Source organism: Phalacrocorax aristotelis, chromosome 5, assembly GCF_949628215.1.
Source record: "Phalacrocorax aristotelis chromosome 5, bGulAri2.1, whole genome shotgun sequence".
Classification (NCBI taxonomy): domain Eukaryota; kingdom Metazoa; phylum Chordata; class Aves; order Suliformes; family Phalacrocoracidae; genus Phalacrocorax; species Phalacrocorax aristotelis.
In genome coordinates this window covers 29771431-29789439 of record NC_134280.1, presented here as the reverse complement: position 1 = coordinate 29789439, position 18009 = coordinate 29771431, and the positions used below count along the sequence as shown (strand labels likewise).

General features: G+C 50.9%; 1 long non-coding RNA gene across 1 annotated transcript; it reads left to right on the top strand.

The window, feature by feature from the left end:
- Positions 1–1641: 1641 nt before the first annotated feature.
- Positions 1642–6126, top strand: LOC142057100 (uncharacterized). The gene is made up of 3 exons (XR_012660538.1): positions 1642–1910; positions 4239–4454; positions 5200–6126. It is a non-coding gene; the product is annotated as an uncharacterized LOC142057100 (long non-coding RNA).
- The last annotated feature ends 11883 nt before the right edge of the window (positions 6127–18009 follow it).

Below are 18009 nucleotides of genomic sequence, written 5' to 3'. Positions count from 1 at the left end.
AATGTCAACACAAAACTGGAGAAACACAGAAGCTGGTTGCACCTCTTCTCCAACCTGCAGGAAGCAGGGCCCCTCTGCTGCCAGTCCTTCCAGCAGCTAGACTTTCCCTCAAGTCTCAGCAAGAGACTCTGCTCTCTCTTAGAGAGGAAAACAGTGGCTGATCTCAAGCTGCAGAGAAAAACAAAAGCTCTTGCCCTGTAGACTCAGAGAGGGTAAGTAAATCCAACTTTTGTTGCTTTCTTTAATTTTTTAATGCAAATATTGTGATGTTCTGTGTTAGAACCTTGTTTTTTTGAAGCTCTCGTAGATGGTGGGGGAATGAGACCCAACTAGGAGAGCCAACCCACCTCCCTTGTTGGCCACCTGGACCGTGAGCTTGGTGCACCACCTGGGCACTAGGTTTGAGCAACTGGGTTACCCCTTTGGGTGTAAATGCAAAGTTGTGCACTCAGAACCCCATAGGAATGAAGACACTGTGGCCCTTGGGCAAGAAGTAATGCCAGATGTAACTATCTAATGTTCCCTCTCTGGAGGGAGGGACTTGTTAATTCTCCATGAGGCATGGGGCGCAAAGCTCAAACCTTGCAATTTCCAGAGCAGAACAGTGTCTGAAAATGTCACTTGGGCCTTGAATCTGTGTCCCTTCTCCACGTTTACAGAGCAAATAAAATCTAAAGTTTAGGGAGCTACACTTGCACAGCCAGCAGATTATAAGTAACCTATGAACTAATGAAAGCAACCTGTGAACATTTCCATCTGTGTTTTACTGAGGAATCTTTGAAAGAAAGATAGGAGCTGGGGAGAAGAGAGGCAGAGAGTGATTTGCAAAGGCTGTAGCTGACATCAATGCTGGCTTTGTGTCTCTAAAGCACTGGGGTTTAGGATGGACACATTCCTCACCCCGCTGGATTCCTTGGCCAAACCCAGACCCTGGGATTTGCCCGCTCTGCCCAAAGCACAGAAGCCACCTGGGCTGGTCTCCTTGTACTTTATCACACCAGCCCTGATGTCAGCTCTGCCTTGCGAGGCCCTGTGGGGTGCATTGGGCATCGTGCATGTGTGTCCAGTGGGTAGCATGATGTTTGTGGATGGTCTTTTAGAGGCTACTCCTTCTCCGGCAGGTTTGCAGGGACAGTCCATTGGCAGCTCAAATCTCCTTGATGGAGTTTCCCGCAGCTCCCTCTTTGGCGGTGTGGGCTCTTATGCTTATATTTACACGATCACCCTAAAGATTAAACCCCCAAACTCTCTGCCTGGATCCAGTCTCATCTTCACAGACAGAGGCCCTGCGGGCAGCCGAAAGGTGACCCTGATTTCCAGCGCTGTCAGGGAGATCTGGATGAGGGCTGTCAGATCCTGGCAGTAATCTCCCATCGCCACGGGGGAGACTTTGCGAGGGGGTGACGGCAGGCCCGGCCCAGCTGGGCACGTCGCAAGGCCCGGCCCGGCCCGGCTGAGCTCAGCGCAAGGCCCAGCCCGGCCCGGCCCCGCTAGGGGGAGCTCGGGGCCCACGCACGGGCCCGCGGGCCCGGCGCTCCGCCTGCCGCCGGCGGGGGTAGCCCGGCAGGGCTTTCTCTCCGCTACCCGCCCCGAGGGCGGCCCAGCCGCGCCCCGGCCCCTGGAGCAGAGCCGGGGGGGAGAGGGGGCTGTGGTGGGCAACACCCACCCGGGCTGCGGCCCCGGGGGGGAAGGATGGAGCGGGCATGGGAACTGCCCTGGCACCGCCTGCCGGGTGCCTGCTCTGAGGGGCTACAAGTGGAAGTGCGGGTTTCGGGGGGCAGCCACCAAGGAGTAGCCAGAGAACGGGTGTTGGGACAGCAGAGGGAAATGGCGCGGTGCTGAAGGGTGATACGAAAATGTCATCCTTTCCACCAGCCACTGCCAGCTGCCTTTGAAGCGCTGTGGCAGAGGTGAGTTTTAAGGAGAGCTGTGAAGGCTCACAGAGAGGTGGCCTTGCAGGCGTTGAAGTCATGGTGTGTGGATGTAGGAGAAAAGAGAAGAGCTTTCCTAGAACTCTTTGTTTTATGAATGGATGCTTTAATCAGTGATATTAAGTCCTTTCATTTATTTTTTGCCATGGGTACTGCCTATTTATTAATTTACTTCATATAAATCTATCAAGCAGTTGTCACACAGCAAGTAAATAAAAGTACCCTGGAGTTTTGATGGGATTGCATAAAAGTAATCGAAGAGGTTAATTATCGCTGTTAATTACATGCTTTGCAGACTGGGTTGTGCATAGCACTGCCTGGTGCCCTGGGTGCTTGGAAAGCCAGGCTTTTGGTGGGGCTGAGGTAATGGCAGCAGCAGCAGCGGGCAGGGAAGCCCTGATGTTGGCAGGACACTCATGGAGGGACTAAGGGTTGGGTGTCAGTTTGTCCAGGCTGGGACAAGGAGGTTTTGTGGAGGCCTCTGGACACCAGTGGTGTGACCGGGGTGTATTTCCTCACCTACCAGAGTGATTTACTTAATCAGCCTTGACTTCCTGCTCAATCAGCTGGCTCCTCTGGTGGGGCAGCCGGGCTGGAGGGCTGCCAGGGGAATGAAGAAGGTTCAGAGACTGGAAAACTTTCCCTGGAGGGAGCCATGAAGGAAGCTTAAACTAATTTAGCATAACAAAGGAAAGGTTAAGAGGTGACTGGATCATCATCTCTAACTACTTATTTAGGAATGAGACTTCTGGGAGCAGAGGGCTGTTTAATTTGGAGGACAATGCCTGAAAGATGAAGACAGGCAAAAAAAGGGCTTCCCCTTTGTTAATGCTTAAGGTTATCTACTAATATACTCAGGGATGACAGAGTTTCCATCCTTCAATATCTTTGAATCCAGACTGAAGATCTGTCTAAAACACATGCCTGGGGTCAGACAGAAATTATGGACTTGTGATTCTGTGACCTGTGTCTTGAAGGAGTTCATATTAAATTGTTTTATCTGACCCTTTGGCCATAAGATCTATACATCTCCTTGTAATAGCTAACAGCTGCTGCAAACCTGCTAAATCCATCTGGTAGTTTGTAGATGACCATGATGTGATACACTTTGTGTCTGCCTCACCCCAAAGCATTGTCCTGATGTACAGCTGTGACTGCTGTGCCATTGCAGACAGCAGGGCAGCCCTTGAGCCCTCCTTTTCCCTCAAATGAATTTCAGTGGTGCAGCATTTTCCCAACACTAGTTTTCTGTCCAGGGATGGCTGAAGACTTGCTGCTGCACAATTTGATGAAAGCATGTTTTGTGGTCAAGGCTGTGCTGTTTGCCGAGGACTACTGAGGTACTTGGCATCATCTGCAGAGGCCGTATGGCTCTATTTCTGCTGAGTTCTGGCTACTCTGAAAAGTGACCGTCACTGAAACAGTGAGGACCAATACTTGGTTTTACAGAAAACTTTACAGTTTGGGAGGAGGAATCTTCTCTTGCCCCCAGGAAATGTTCAGGTTTCTGTTGTCCAAGTCCAAATTTGCCTGATGGGGGCATGAACCTAAGGCTGCCGAATCCTCCTGATTTAAGGTTGCTGCTTGGTTTGAATTTCGTCTCCTTGGAGTCCTTGAGATGCTCAGCTAAGCATTGTGTTAATGCTGGGCTTTGAATTTACTATTCCTCCCTTGAATTGCTATGCTCTGTTGCCCAACCGTGTGGTAGATCCTCAGCTAATGTAAATCAGTTTAGCTCTGCTGCTTTCACTCCTCTGTCAGGTACCCTGGCTCACACCATCTCCCCACAGCCTGGTGCCCTGAGGCAGCCACTGCAGCAACCTTGCTTGCCCCCATAGACCCTGAATAGGAAGGTGAGGTTTAGCTGGAGATGCCAATTAAAGCCGAGTCAGCTGGGGCAGAGCTTCAGTGGAGCGGTGCTCTTTTCATCTCCATCCTGGGGCCAGGACTGGGCACTTGTATCTCCCACCCTTTGGAACAGGCAGATGAAGTGCCTGTCCCCCGTCAGCCCTCTCAGTGCTGGCAGTGTGGAGGTTTCTCTGCGGTGAACGTGGCCATGAGCAATACGGAAGAAGGCAGCGCCCCTGTGCTAGGTCCTTGAACTTCAGCAGGCTTCCTAGTGGATTCAGACTTCCAGCATGACTCAGGGTATTGCAGTGTATCCTTAAGATAACATCTTTTGCTTGCCAACATGTAGGCTGGCTGCCAAAGGTGGGGGAGGAGATCTGTTGTGAGTCTTCTGTATGTGCTCATAGTAAATAGATACATGCCAAATTGATTGCACTTGCCCTTCTATTTCTCCACTAGGAATTGAAGGAAGGGAAGAAGTGGCCCCCTGTGGTCTGCCACAGTCTGCTGCCCCACACTGCAGTTCCTTGGGTGCCTGCAGTCACCCACCACTGCTGCAGCCAGCACATACCCCAGAAACAGCGGTGTCCGGACCCAGCTTTTGCAGTGTGGTTCAAGATCCCTGACTTACTGACCAGGATGCTGTCTCTCATTCCGTGACGGAACTTACTGCTGGTGAGAGAGGTGCTGGTGTCCCTGGTTATGGGTGAAGGGAACTGGGGCACAGCAAGGCAAACTGACACAGGGGTGCTGTTGGCCAGGGTCAGAGCTGCCTGTGGCAGGGGCACCCTGCCTGGGTCAGCCCTCGTCCTGCAGAGCTGAGCAGCGTGCTGGGCCTGCTCAACCCCACCTCATGCCCTGGGTACTTGCCTACTTGCAAAACCCCAGGACAGCATCGGTTTTTGATCTACTGCCTTGTTGCCAAGCCATTAACTTTTCCAGTTTAAACGCTTAATACAATGGCCTTACTCTGAAGACTGCCAGCTGAGCTGCCTCTGCTTAGGACTATCATTTCCAACTGTTCTCTGGCAAGATGCTTTCTCAAATGATTTAAAAAAAAATAATCAAAGTTTTAACCACATCTGTGGCTGCCTTTATCTCTGGGAGCAGGGAAAATTAGCTTGGAGGCTGTGAGGTGCTTTCTGAAATGGAAGTCTTCTCCTGCAGACAGTACAGCTCCTGGCAGTGGAAAGGCCAGCCGCTAATGTGGCTCTCGCTGAAATTTCTGGCACTGGTGTTCTGTGGCTGACTGAAAAGAGCAGCCTAAAAGCCATCTGATTTAGGCTGTTATCCTAAATCAGCTGTGGGTTCTCTTTATGCACACCATCCAGCTGTGCTGATACATTGGCAGGCTGACCCAGTAAGGAGATCTATAGTGTTAGTGAGTGGTGTTACTTAAATGCTTCTCTTTTTCTATTAGTTCTCCCGAGGCTGCAATATCGGTCCTCCACCCTTTCCCAGCACAGCTGGCAGAAGAGGAAACAACACAAATTTTTGCCTCAGTGGAAGCGAACAACAAAGGTACAGAGCACATCTGGAGCTGTCTCCTGTGCAGTGCGCCTGAATTAGTGGGCAAAACTGTCTGCTGGTGTAAAAAACCCCACCTCAATGGCATACCAATGAGGTTACACCAGTTTACTGCAGCTGAGGCTCTGTCCCCGTCATCTCTAGGAAAAGTTGATTAGGTCCAGTGGATTGCTGACTTCTTTTATGAAGAAGCTGTAAAAACTTCTTTTCTTCTGCTAGTGCTTCTCTCTGGGGAGTTGTTGGCAGAGAGAGGCGAGTCTTTCAGCAATAATACATTTCAAAGTTATTATGCCAGCAGAAAAGAAACACAAGGATTTGAACTTGGTAATATTATTTTTTTTATGACAGGCAAGAGCACTGAAGGGACCACCCACTCCCTGCCACGCAGACCTCCCCAGGTCTGCAGGGCGCCTGGCTCGCTGCGCTGTGGGATGGTGGCAACTGCAACCAGGACCCTGTTACAGGGCTAATCCTGGGGGGAGGTGGTAAATGTGGCTCTTGGTTTCAGCGGCTTGATCCCACCATCGAGTCGGCTCCCACACTGGCTGGGAGGGATGGAGATTTGGATGGAGCCTCTGGGCATGGTGATGCATTCGGGTAGCGAACACTACAGTCGAGCCCGCATCTTTTGCTGCTGTGGTAATAATAGTGCTTTCTTGTAGGAAATGAGTGAATTGTCAGCTGAGACCTCCGCTTTTTGTAATGATTAACCCTCCACTAATGATTTGATATAATATTGGGCAACATTGAGTGCTGCGATATTGATGTTTAATGTGGTCCAAAGCAAGGGCTCAGGAAGCAATAAAGATTTACTCCAGCTAATGTGGAAGGTTGTGTTTTCCCTGTGCTCCATGCTAGCTGATGGCTTGACATGTTTGCCATGACGTGGCAGCCTCACCTAACAGAAGCTGAATTTCTGGCTAATAATTTAATGAAGGCTTCGCTGTATTTCCAGTTACTGGAAAAAGCCATGATTCTTTTTTGCTACATGTTATAAAATCAGACCTCCATACTCTGCAGAGCTGGGGGAGAGCAACTCATCCCTCTCTTTGAGCTCCTAATTGGTCCTGCAGCAAAGCCTGCCTGCCCCACAGCGGTGTGCCAGGGCTGTACACAGGTGCTGCCCACAGGGCCAGGAGCCGGCTCCTAAATGGAGGAGAGTAGCCAAGGCAGAGCACCGCACCAGGGCACCTACCTGGCCCCGGAACCCTCCATGCCCCATGCATGGCTGAGGTAGATGGAGCTGGCGCAGACTGGCACCACAAATAAGGTGGCGTGGGAGGAAAACTTGGAAGGACAAATTACCGTGAGTATTGATTCCCCCAGCTGCTTGCAGAGGAATTTCATTTAGCAACACTGCTAATGACATTATGTGCAGGATCTTGTCCGTGGCTGGTTCAGTGGCATTAAGAGAATTACTTTGGCCTAATGAATAGGAATAAGAATATTTCAACCTCCTCCCTGGAAAGCAATGGTAGATCAAGTGTGCAGCCAAGTTCAGGTCTAGTCACTTGCCAAGTGAATGCAAATGACAGGTTGTTTTATTTAATGGGGACCATGGTGTGTTAGCCAAAAGTGTTGTCTCTTCTCTGTGAATTGGTGTGTGTGTCTCCCTTCTAAATCAGACTTTGTCTTCGCTGACTGGCTTTTTAAAATTTTCTTCAAGCAGAAGAGATTTTTGCTGGCTCTTGCACTGAAATCTGTCTGTAGATTGCCCCAAAGCTCCTCAATCAGCTGTATTTTATGCTGTGCTATGGGAGAAGGCAGGAGATGGTGTGCTGGTGATGGTGACTGCCAGCTTGCAGTGGAGCTGGAGCTCCCTGTCTTCTTCCAGCTCGGAGCTGGTGAGATGCTCCATTGATGCCACTGCTGCCCCATCCACCAAGACCAAGGGACATTGTGGAGCCCCACATTGTGGGCCCCTGGCATTGGGCCCTTTGCTGGCATGGTGGTGTGGGAGGATCTGGGCTGCAATGCACTTGGGTTTGGACAAACCACTCACTCTTGCAGCACACCAACACCTCTGCTGTTCAGCTGCTGTTCAGCTGAGCGCCTGCCAGCTTCTGCTCTCCAAAGCCTATCCCTCCTCCCCCAGCACAGCCTGTGGAAGCGCTGCTTCCCTGAGCCCTGCTGTTAACCAGAGATTTGCAGGAGTAAAAGCCCCTGCAAAGGGCCAGCCCCTCAGCTGCTGTACATGTGCACAGCCCAAATGCCAGGCAGGTACACTGGGCTGCAGGGTCTGGACAGTGCAAAAGTGGGGCTGAACCCTCAGCTCAGCACAGGGTCCAGCAAACTGAGACCAGGGGTGCTGGGGGCAGGAGTGGTCCCATCCCATCGAGACCTTAATTTATGCTATACTTACACTGACTTATTAAACTCCTAGAACACAGGCCTTGCCTCACCATGGCTCACAAGCTAAATCAGTGTGAGACAAAATACTTACCATCATGAACAAGCATTTTCAGATGGGCTGCGGTGTTTTGCTTCATAAAACAGTGATGATTTGTAACAGTCGTGGCTGAAGGTGGGGTTTTTTCCCCCTGTTCTTCTGTGAAAAACAGGAAGTGTTTGCAAAGTAAACTGACATTTCAGCTACAGACCAGTCATCTTCAAATGAAATGGCTGTGACTGCTCACCGGCAGTTAATCCTTGCATGGAGATTTTTGCTTAAAAACCTGGAGGGAGGTGGGGATTTTGTTTATTTGTTCAGGATCAGGGTTCTTTCCTAATTAATTTTTCAGTTGACAGGGAGAAGAGGTTTCTGCTTTGTTTCGCCAAGTGTTTTGATGTACAAGCAGAGATATCATGCACGATGTGTGCTTGCAAAAGAGGCTGACGGGAAAGATCAAAACTGGTTTGTTACAGTTGCAGAGAAAGGCTCCATATCCACAAAACAGAGCAGGGAGTAACTGAAGGCCCCAGATACCAGCATTCTGGAGCTGAAATTGTGGCTGTAAGCTGGTGACCAAAGTCCTGTTGACCTTGCAGAAGCCATGATTTCATGCCAGGTTTCTATCACGTCCTGGTCCCCCCTCCCAGTCTCTGACCTGCCCCAGATATCGTAACTCAGCACAGCTCTGGGCCTTCTCCTGCAGGATGAGCCCAAGGGCTTCTCCTGCTCCAAGGCTGGGCAGAGCAGGGGCTGCTTGGTGGTTTGGGAATGAGCTGTGCTGGGATGGATGCTAGACAGGTCTCCGACTGTTTGCAAACAAGCTGCAAAATCATGCCGACAATAGGCCTCCAAAGCTGCCTTTTGGCTGGAACCATGCCTGGAAAATGTATTTCCCAAGCGGCGAGTGCGGCAGTTACGAATCCCTGACTGATGTGGTTGAAGGACATGGCAAACACATGACCCGTTACCATGATCAGCCAGACTAATGTGCTTGTTTAACCCTCTCTTACACCACCCAGAAGCTTCTGCCTCAGAGCGCCTCCAGCGTCAGCCCTTCCTGGAGCAAAACCCCCCATCCCTGCAGGCACAGGCAGATGAGAGCTCCCTGGAGGAGAGCTGGCTCAGCTGCTGGGAAAGCAGCAGTGGAGAGCATGGGAACAGGCAAGGAGCTGGCTGCGCTGCTCCCACGGAGAGCCCAAGAGTGACTGCTCAGTGTGAAGGCTCACCAGGGTGGTGGCATCGATGCTCCTTGAGGTGGGGCAGGGGATTGCCACCTCTTTCCTGACACATGAATGCTTCTGAAGGCTGTCAGTCCTCCCGGCTCTTTTTCTGCTGCCTAATCTTTTACTTGCAGCTTTTGTCCTTCGTGGCAAACCACTGCCAGGGTGGGTGGGCTGTGGAGTCTATGCTGGGATGAATGGAGGTAGGATGGAGGTCCTGCTTGGGCTCCACAGCCAAAAACTATCCTTTCTGGGCATGGCAGTGTGGCTTTGAGAACCCCTGAGGGCATGGGCACCATGTGGGGAGCTCCCTGTCCCACCCTGCTCCTTGCTGAGGATGTTCACCTTCACAGGCAGGCAGCTGCAGTGAGCTGCCATGGTCCTTCAGGAGACATCCTATCTTGTCTCTAAGGGTCTCTAACAGCACAGCCCTCCTGAACCAATTGTCATCCACAGCCAACACTGTGGCCAGGCTTCAGGCCAGTTGGTGCTGGCTGAGACACTTCGGCTGAGGTACACAGATGTGGAGCTGGGTGTTCTCACCTCTCCAAAGAGCCATGGCACTGTGTCCTGATGTTGGCATGAGCCAGCGTGTGCTTGGTGAGTTCAGAGGATGTTTTTACACAATTGGGTCTGGGAAGGATTGAAGAGGTTTTTCTTTTTCTCCCCCTTTTTAAACAACAAATAATGGCAAAATCCACCTCCTGCCTCTTTTAAAAACAGCTCTTTTTCCTGATGGACAGAAAGATATAATGAGATTCTCAAAGTCGTAAATCTGCTGTGACTTTATTACCTGCATCTGTTGGAGATGATGTGAAGAGAACTTCATACAGAGAGGACTCTTGAAAGGTTACAAAGGGAACCAGCGGTCTTCAGGAAAATCTTCGTCTAGAGAAAACAGCCAAGAAAACCCGCATAGAAAAAAGCACTTGAGTCGGATGAATAGGTGTCAGGGCTGAATGCAAGTGACACCAGCAGCAGGGCACCTTGCTATGAAAGTGAGCTGAAGCCAGTCCCCTGCACAGGTAGCTCTGGTGCAGGAGCCGACCCATGGCTGCGCTGCACATCGCTCATGCCCAGCACCGGACGTGCAATGGGCTGGCCAGCACCCCTGCCCTCGCACACCTGAAGTCCCTGTGCTGGCGAGGAGGGGGCCACAAACAGTGGCAGTGTGAAAGCAAAAAGCAGAGCTCAAATGTGCTCTTGCTTTTTTATTTAGCCTCTGGTGAATGTGCCACTATTTCAGCCTCTGCTGCAGGGCAGGGAGACTGGTGGGAGGCAGCCCCAGGGCTCAGACCCTGCTCTGGGCTGCTGAGTCTGCCACAGCGGACAGCCCCATGGGTGGGGTTATGGCACATCACCGCAGCCCCACCTTCCCTCTGGGTTCTTACAAGGCCACCAGTGGGTGTGACACAGGAATGGGGAAGGGTGCAGGAAATGGTCATGGAAAACAGCTTTTTTTTTTAAGCTAGTCAGTAAATAAGTAGGGATCTGACCAGCTCCCAGGTGAGCTGGTGGCAGCTCTGTGCTTGGTGTGGAGCCCTGGCCCAGGGACTGGAAAAACCCTGGAAAGATCACAGTGTCTCCTGAGCAGAGACACTGCTCAGTTCAGTCCCATTTCTCAGCATGGACAGGTACCTGCTTGAAGTGGCTGTGGCCAAGAAAGCAGCAGGTGCATGAGGATGTCCCAGCCCATCCCTCACCCTGGGGACAGTCCCAGTGCCATCAGGGACTGTGATTGCCAGATGTGGTGAAAATGGGCTGGAGATGGTGCTGGAAAATGCAGCCTGCTCCCTGAGCACAATGAGCTGTCCTGCAATGTCATATCTGCAGTGTGATGCAATCATGTCTTCATGACATCATAACACAAGCTGGCAGTTATTTGAGTGGTAGCGAGTGAGGCTTAAACCTTCCTCTCCCCATTGCAAGGGGGAAGATAAAAGGAGGGGATTTGATTGCTGGCTTTCCTGCCTGAAGTAGCCTCTGCTCTCACTGACACCTCACCCTTGCTGAGCCAGGGAGGCAATCCAGAAAGCAGAGCTGCAAGCAGGGAGAGAACAGACGACATCTTTAAGCTGTGATTATTGAAGAATATTAACTGATCTCAGGCTTTGTGACTGCCAAAAAGTGATGCTTGAGCAATGTGGCGCCAGGAATCCTGAAGTCACTTTTGTAGCCTTGGAAAATGCAACTGCTTTGGGATTTCGGCCCAAGACGGCTGTTATTATCCACTGTGCAGCATGAAGCTTCTGTTGGGAGCTTTTACAAAGGCCATCAGTCTTCCCAAATAGTGGTTGTTTTTATCACCTGGCAGTAATGATACTCTCTGGTCCCTTTAATATCTGAGCGTGTTCCCAAAGTGAGACCAAGAAACTCATTTAGGGCTCACACCCTCTGAGGGAAATGGCTTACAATTTTCTGCCAGGTAGCCCTTACGGTTGTGAGAATGGGCAAGGCTCACCTAATAAAAACCTTGCTGACAGACACGACCTCCTGGAGGTTTATCTGAGTCATTTGGTGTGGAGCAGAGCAACATATATCACAGCTGAAATACACACCAAGCAGCAATCCTAATGCACATGGTGTCTCTGCTGTAATTGATTTGCAGGCAGGACAAATACCCGGCGGAGAGTGCGAGGGGCTCTGCGTACTCTCCCGGCTAAACCGATGTAATGGTATGTGAAATGGTATTGCTGAAGCACATGGATAAAATCCAGTTTGTGGGCTGGCTGACTGTAAAACCCAATATGAGCCTGTCCCTGTGTGCATTGGCTGAGGCACCCAGTTCAGAAGGAAAGGCATTAAAAACGGATCAAAAGTGATGACTTGCCAACAATGTATGTGCAGCAATTTATATGCATTGACTTCCATTTTTTGGTCAATGCTGGGATTTATTGTTCCTCCAGGTAAATGTTGAATGAGGAATGGCCTTGTCCAGTTGCTTTTTTCAGTTGGTAAATTCAGCAGGCGCCCTGGGTGGGAGGCACTGCTGCCTGCTGTCTGGGACCCATGTGTCCTGACCTCCCCTCCCAGAGGTGGGCTGAGTGACAGGACCAATGCTTCTTAAAACCACAGGGACTTGTGAATTTTAGGGATGGCTAAAGTCAACACAGACAGCTTGGTGTGGCATCGTGGTTTCTCTCCCACTCTGGCTGTAAAGCACAGGGTGGCTGTGGGCACACCCAGGTTCCCTGCACTAGGAAGTAGCCTTAAATTTTGTCCCTAATCCGGCATCTCGTGTGTGCAGGTAGGGATAGCTGCAGTACTGCCTCCCCATTGCTCAGTGACTGGGGTACATGGGACATGGAGGTGCCCAGGGAGGTGTGAAAACTCACTGTACACTCCTAAGCAGCTGGGGGAGCCAGGCAGGGAAAGGCTGCTGTCTCCCAACAAGCTGCTTAATTTCATCGGCTGCACAGGGCTGCTTTGCTCTGCGTCCCCCCGCATGGGATCAGAAGGTATTAGAGACTTGATCCTTGGGAGGTGCTGAGGGAAATGTCTTACAGTGTGAAACCGAAGGAGCTCAGCCTGTTTAGCTTATTAAAAAGAAGATCAAGAGGTGACTTAATTGTGCTGTGTGAAGTACCTTCATGGGGAGAGAAAGTCAGGTATTAAAGGGCTGTTTAATCTAGAAGAGAAAGGCATCGCACGAGCCCGCGCCTGGAAGCTGAAGCCAGACAAATTCAAATTGGGAATCAAACAGACCTTTTAGAAAGTGAGTGTTAATAAAGATTAAACTACCCAGGAGAGCGGCGCATTCTCTTGCCTTTGATATATTTAGACCCAGACAGGATGCATTTCTGTGCCATACACTTTAGCCAAGCAGGAGCTATCAGGCCCGGTACAGGAGTAATTGGATGCCAGACTCAGCCCTGCATCAGGGAGAGGTCAAGCGAGATGATCTAATGGTCTCTGCTGGCTGTCGGTCCTCCCGCACCCAGCGGCTGTGATTTGTGTGCTTGTGGTTGGCTGGCTGTTGGGGATGCGGCTCTACCGAGAGAAATTGGTGGGGAACAGCAAGGAAAGCGGCACTGTGTCATCAGGGACAAGAAGACGACAGGTGAAGACTGACATGCGTGTGGGGAGAGTCAAAATGTTAGAAAGGAAAAGCTTTTAGCCAGAAAATGGCTTTTTATTAAAAAAAGGATAAACTCTGTAGACATGTAACTCAGCAGACATGTAAATTTTTTGTGCACAGACACCCCTAATTTTTCTCAAAATTCCTTAAAAATAAAATCACCCCTGAAGTTTTATACTGATCAGAAAAATCAAGGTTTTAACAAGAAAACCTCATTTGGGGAATGATAAAGATAAACCATATCCCAATTTCATGTAAAGAGGGTGTGGTGAACCAATACCTGAAAACCTCAGTGAGACCCAGGAACCACTGCTCATTTGAGAATGCTGAAGTATGTTGTGAACTTATTTTCCTCTTTATTTTTATGAGGCACTCCTAAGGGCTGGTGGCTGCAGAGAGGAGCTGCCTTGGGCTGCCCCATGTGGTTTTTAATAATGCTGTGATTTGGCAGAGCTAATATCCCACTTGGTGCCCGGAGTCACTGCCCCAGCCCTGTGGGACGGTGTACGAGGAGTGGGATTTTGAATTGCAGCACAAAAGCATGGAAGGAAGTGCCAAGCCTCAGAGCATCCCCGGACTGAGCAACAGGCTGATTCAGCAAAGCATGGAGTCTGTGGAGGGCTCTTGCTGAGAAGTTGTTGTTCAAGGTGCTTTTCATAATATTTAAAAAATGTGTTTGCTTCCTCTTGCAAATGTTCAAACATCTTTAAAGTGTCTGTGGTGCCAAGCTGCTTCTCGCCCTGTTTGAAGAGAAAATAAGCTTTCTTTAAGGGAAAGGAGCCACAAAAAGCACAGCAAGCCCAAAGTTAACAGTGAGCAGACCGAAACTAAATTAACACCAGCAAGATTTCAGCTGCCCCTCCAAAATATTTTGTCTCACGGCAAAGGGTCCAGGAAAAGATGGGTGAACAGATTGTTTTAGCGCATCTTCATGGTGTCTCTGCGGCACAGATGAAGCTCAGGCTGCGTCCCCTTCCCCTTGCCAAGCCTGCAGTGAGGACTTCCAGCCCCCAAAAGTGGACAGGCGGATGCGCAGGCTTGGCAGTGCCATGAGCACCTGTGGGTCCAGCACCACGGAGGGCAGTGCGACTTGGGGTGCAGCAGCCAGCCAGTTTCGAGAAGCATCACCTGCAAAACCAGAGCACAAGCCCAAAAAAGGACCCTGACAATGACAGGTAAGGGACAAGGATGGAGAGCCCTGGCCCTTCTCCGCTGCTGTAAAGGTGGAGGCAAGAAAGCAGGAGCGTTAGCTATCGGCTGTTGTCACAGCTCTGTGCAGATTACGTTGGCCAGCTTCAGCGATGGAAATAGGCAGCTAACAATGAGTTCCTCTTTGTAACAGATAATAGTCAAAACAGCTTGAAAACTATTCATAATGAGAGCTCTGAGAACAGCCAATGCTACACACACACAGAGCGAATACTGTCATTAAGCGCTCTTTGGATGACAGTCCCAGCAGTTCATTATCCCCCATCACTGCCTGGGGAGGGCAGAAGGGGAGAAAGAGAGGGGTGAGAGTTTTTTTAAATAATGCTTTTTTTTTTTTTTCTAAATTAATCTCCACTGTAAAGCAGAGCAACAAAGGAGCAGTATAAAGGCAGCATCCTGCTTCGCCAGTGCCCTCTGAGGCTGCAGTGTGGGGCTCTTGCAAGAACCAGTCAGGAAAATCAGGGACAGTCTCATGGCGAGCAGGGATGCAGCCTGCCTCAGCGGGGCCGAGGGTCCTCTGTAGGGCGAGGTTACACAGGATTGCGCCCAGCACAGGGATCTGCTGCCATGGATGTGAGTTAAAGGTAGGGCTGTGGAGCTGCAGGGTCTGCAGCGGCGGCGCAGGGAGGGGAAAGGCCAGGCTGTGGTTTATAGACACACATGTGTGAGTCAGGCACAGTTAATGGCAGCCCATGTACCTGTGTGGCAATGTGTCACACTCACTCTGTGTGCCCGCTGTGGCTCAGTGTGGCATGGCAGGGCATGCGGGATGCCTCTGGGCAGGCAGCCTGCTCTGCTTCTGCAGCCCAAGTCTGCGTCCCAATGAGTTCACCTTGCATTAAGCCAGGTGTGCAGGAGTGCCAGCAGCATGTCAAAAACCCGCACCGAGGACCATGATGTTCCTGCTGCTGCCATGTGTCCCTTTGGGACATGGAGCCAGCTGAGGGCACCTGTCTGACCCATTTGCAACATGCGCAGTCCATTGCGGGGTGCATGCAGAGCCTCAATGGCTGTGATGGCACCTGCCAGTGCCTGGGCTTTTATAGTTCTGCACGTGGTCCATAGCCACTTGACATAGGGCACCTGGGAAGAGGCCTGGTCTCCATCTCTTCTCTTCCCTTTTCTTGCACAGGTATTTTTCATTCAGCCTGCAGCTGGCGCTGCAATGGCTAATCACCTCCATCCCTGCGAGCTATGGAGGGAGAGCCCATGCAGGGCACCGGCCCTTGCAGCACAACCCCAGCAAAGGCTTTGTCACTCAGTGCCACCAAAAGGCAATTCCAGCCTTAATTTTATTTGATTAATTTTATTAATGAATTGTATTTATCACCATGTTTTCCTTTTTTTTTTTTTTAAGAGATCGTTTCTGGGTGTATTTTTTTCATCTGGAAGTGCAAACAAAATTTTACTTTTAAGACCCTGGCTAGCATTTCTGACCTACATTAGTCAGTGGCTCCAGCAGACATCAGCTGCAGCCCCACCATCCATTCGGAGCAAATGATGCACCAAGTACCGGGAGCCACCTTCTCCATGCAAGGATGCTCACTAGCCGGTTGCAACTTCCTCACGTGGATGCAGGTGGGTGTCCCGGGCTATGCCTCTGAAACCCCTGCATGTGTGTACAGCCCCCTCCACATGGGGACTGTGGGGCTGAGGGACAGCCAGAAGGAGCAGGTCTCCCAGCTCTTGTCCTTCAGTGGATCAAATCCCATAGTTACTTGTGCTCAGGGAGGAGGCGGCTGGCAGCACTGTCTGGTTTTGCAGACTAAGCCAAAGTGTATCCTGCCTAGGCAGATAGGGCATCAAGAGATGGTGTATTACAATTAGCCTCCTTGTTTGAAAAAGAAGTGGTAGTTGGTTTGTTTTTGGTTTTTTGTTGGTTTTTTTGGTCAGGGACAGTGTTACGGTGCAGCTTGGGTCACCTGAACAGAGGTTTTCAGGATGTGAAAGTCCCCATATGCCCAGAGGAGACCCCTGTACTCTGTGTCAGGGCATCCCTCAGGCATCAGGAAGAATGCAGATTAGGCTTTTTTAAACTTGTGCAAATATTTTCCTAGCCTGCCAAGTCACCTGGGCAGCTGTGGTGAGTCACTGTGGCTGCACTGTCACTGTGTCCCTGAGCTTCATCAGCAACACCTCCCCTTCATCTCCAGTATCTAAGGGAATCATCATCACTTATTCCCGAGTCAGGATGCTGAACCTCTTCAATTCCAGCAACATCGCTGCGTTCACAACCGTGCTATTATCCTGAGGCTGATATCCTCAGGCAGAGGTGCTCATTTTTTAAGCCATTGAGCAATGCCCTGTTTGTGAAACCATGGATATCCAGAAATACAAGATACAGCAGCCCTTTCCATCCTCCCAAATCACCTGCCAATCCCTCCACAGTTTGACCAAGCCTCACTGTCCTGCTTAGCCCTTGAAATAGATCCTGGTTTGGAGCAGCTCAGCTGCAGGTCACCTTACAGCCCCCTTCTCACGTGCCATGGTCTGGCATTGCTGCGCTGCAGGGCCTGCTAGGGACTGCAGATTGCTATTTTAATGGTTTTATCATGACACCAAAAGCATTACACCTGCTCATTCCCAAATGTGGCACTGCTCTGGTTTAATGAGCTTTGGAGCACTCATCGGCAGCGTGGACCTGGCTGTTTGATGGCGGTTGGCAGGGCTAATTAATCTGGCCTGTGCCCAGAGCCCCACACCTGCCTGCAGCCCCAGCTAGGGCAATGCTGATAGCATGACTGGGCTGTGGCTGAGATGTGAAACTGCCTTAGAAAGTGTGCTTAAAGAGGCCTGTTCTTACCCAGCTCTCCCCCTAAACTGAGGCAGAACAGTTTCTAACCTCAAAGTCTAACTTCTTCCTTTGGAAAAAAAAAAGACTGTTTTTGAAACAGCATCCAAACTGGACTCTGTGACTCACTCCATAATGCTGCCAGGCCCAGATGAGGATGCTTCTCACTGGTACCTGTGTCTGCATCTGGCCTCTGCCAAGCTGGCAGCGCCAAGGCTGGGGCTCCCCATCCCAGGGAGATGGGCTAATGTGCTTTGCATCCCCTCACCCTGAATCCTTGAGGCACACAGCCCCATGGGGGTGCCTGTGGGAAGGGTTAACAGCGCCGTTGCCTTTGGCCGCTTCAGCATGTTCGCTTCTGTGTTTCCCCCAGCCCTTTGGTGTGTGTTGCTGCTGAAGCTGGAAGGAGCTGCTAGGATAGCACTGAAGTGTTTGTGTGTTTGAAGTTCAGAAAAGTGAGAGTTGCTGAGATGGCTTTTCCTCTCCAGGAGGAAAGCCAGAGCTGGGGCTGGGCTTTTCTTCCTCCTCCTTCTCCCTAAACCAAAACAAAACCAAGTTTTTAGCTGCTTCAGCAGTTAATCCCTGCCTGCGTGTCAGAAAGAGCCATGAAAAACCCCCTTTGCTCTATAAAACTGAGCAGACACATCTGTCATCCTCCTCCGCATGTTGGCAGGGAAGTAGCACCTTCCAGGCACTGAGATTTTCTTGCAGTGACAGCAATGGGCAGAGGTGACGGGGCAGTCCATGGCAGGAGGTGGCATGACTCCCCTGCCTGTCCCATGTCCATCCCTCTCCTGCCGTGAGGCATAGATAGCCCCAGCACGGTGCTTGGCTCGGCCTCAGCAGAGGGCAAGGAGGTGTTTGGGCAGGGCCCCCAGCAGAGGGGTGGGCTCCCATCACACTGCTGCAAAGGTGCAGGGGAGGGATGCGGTGGGGATCAGGTGCATGTGAGCCTGTGGCTCCTGGTCGCCCTGGCTGAAACGGTGTACATCACCCATAGGAAGCACCAGGCC